Source organism: Macrobrachium nipponense, chromosome 39 (genome assembly GCF_015104395.2).
Source record: "Macrobrachium nipponense isolate FS-2020 chromosome 39, ASM1510439v2, whole genome shotgun sequence".
Lineage (NCBI taxonomy): Eukaryota > Metazoa > Arthropoda > Malacostraca > Decapoda > Palaemonidae > Macrobrachium > Macrobrachium nipponense.
In genome coordinates this window covers 46161184-46163683 of record NC_061099.1, presented here as the reverse complement: position 1 = coordinate 46163683, position 2500 = coordinate 46161184, and positions in this window count along the sequence as shown.

The following is a 2500-nucleotide window of genomic DNA, read 5'->3' as shown; positions in this document are numbered from 1 at the left end:
ACTGTAAAAATATCCATAATTATAAAAAATAAACAGATATCAATACGAATCCCAAAGAAAATTCGATATTACTGGTAGTAAGTTACTAGACAAAGAAGTGGAAAACGGAACTGTTTTTAAGATTGCCAGGCAACATAAGAGTCAAAGAGAATATTAATCATGATTCTGTATTTCTCTATACTAACTGAAATTAAGCTGTGATACAATCCGATCCTATGTGCCCCTAACAAAGGTTTCATATTCAAATTTCTCGCACGCATCTTCTGAGGTTAATTTTTAAAACTTTATTAAAAGCTAGAGATGCAACGAAAGAACCCACTATGTAACTAATTTCTATATAAACTTTGGGTTTTTCAAGAAAATGTGACATTTTCCCATGAATGTGATTTACTTGAATTGTAATAGACTAATGTTGCAAGTAAATATTTCATATCCATGACTTGATACTTCTAAATGTCCGTTTACCAATGTCATAAGCTGAATTATTGACTCTAATTGTCTATGAGGTTCAGAAAAAATTAATTCATTTTGATGTTATAGGAATTCTATTTGCTTATTTTGTTCATTAATTTTAAAACGATTGCAATCCTTAACTAAAGTTGCATTGCACATACGGATAGACACTTGTACCTAACGTCTGCCTTGCCCATGAGAAGTTCGGGCTAAGCATTCCTCTCTCCAGCCAACCTGCTTTGCAAGCGCGAGACGACACACACCGATGAAGCCTATGCAAGCAGATTATTGAGGTTAAAAGGAACAATGCTGATACGGCAAACGCGACAGGCACCTTCTAGACTGATGACGTTGTCACCAGCTTAAGAGTTACGTTACTTGCTGTAAAAGATACGACTTTAGTATTTTCAAATGATATTTTTTTGTTTTAATTCTCCACCCACATGAGAAGAATGTCTGGAAAAAAAAACAGTACCAAAATTGAACAATATATTAGTTTCATGTTGGAAATCTGCATGATTGTATATAAATGTAATTATGATAAATTAGATATTCCTTATTCAAACTATTGAAAAGGGTTTCCATACAAATTTTATATATACTATTGCCCTGTATAAGATTGTTTGCATAGATATACATTTTCACTTCTAGACTTCCTGACTTTAAAATCTCTTTTATTTTATTTTATTTTATTTTATTTATTTTTTTTTTTTTTTTTCATTGACTACGAATATAAATCACCGGGACAGACAATATGTCAGTAGGTTTTGATATGTGTTTGAACTTTTAGCTTATTTGTCATTACTAAAGCGTAAGTTAGAGTTCAAATCTTTACGCATATATATTTGGATAATTTAATTAACCTATGGTTACGTTTTGCTTATTGATTTTATCGTGATTCCTTTTTTTATTATAATTGTAACCCTTCCGACTTCTTACAGAGTGTATTATATCGACTCCACTTGTATCCATTTATTTTATTTTTTTATTTTTTTATTTATTTATATATATATATATATATATATATATATATATATATATATATATATATATATATATATATATATTTTTTTTTTCTATATACATTTGATAAATTAATGGTTGGCTTGAATATGTGGAAAAGTGCTCTAGCGGCGTACCATATAAGGCTACTTGCGGTATCAATTCTATAGATACAAGATATGAATGATAAAGGTATTTAAAACCGTGAGAACCGCTATAATCCAGTTCGGATCCAATATCACGAGTTGTAACTCGTAAGACATGACACTTTTTTATTTATCCTTTCTACCAAACCTGACTCTGGGTGATAAAATGTAGTATTGGTTTTCTTAATGGAAAGGAATTCACACAACGAGTTAAGGAGATTATTATTGATTTACACCACCCGAGTCAGATTATTATTATGTGTTGAATTCCATGTTTACTGATTTAGCACTCATAAATATTCCTAGCGCACTCAATTGCGGTGTTTTTTTTTAGTGCTATTAATTCTATATAACGTGTCAAGGAACTATTAACACTAAAGAAGTGTTTATTTCCTCTGTCAGACTCGTAACTCTGTTAATGATTCTACGTGTATTCTTTCATTGATTGATTTGGCACGGGATAGGCCCTTAAACTGACAGGTGTCTTAGTGTGTCCCTTGTTTTCATGACACGTGTTACAATTAGTTATGTGCTTTTTATATCTGTAAGCATTGTAGGCCAGTAAAACAGTGATTTGGCTTTCTGTGACATAATAGAGAACCCTGGATGACGGAATGCAACCAGTTTAGGACGATTGGTATGACAGAGATTATTACTACTACCTGGTCGTTAGTCATCTGCTGTGTTCTTCGGGTTTTCCTCGTCACGGACCTACATATAATATTACATTTGATTACATAATTCTGATACACATACTTTAAATATACTTTGCTTTAGGGTTTCCGTTCGAAGTGTTTATTGTTTTGCTTAGCTGCTGACCCTGTTTCCGTTCGAAGTGTTTATTGTTTTGCTTAGCTGCTGACCCTGTTTCCATTCGAAGTGTTTATTGTTTTGCTTAG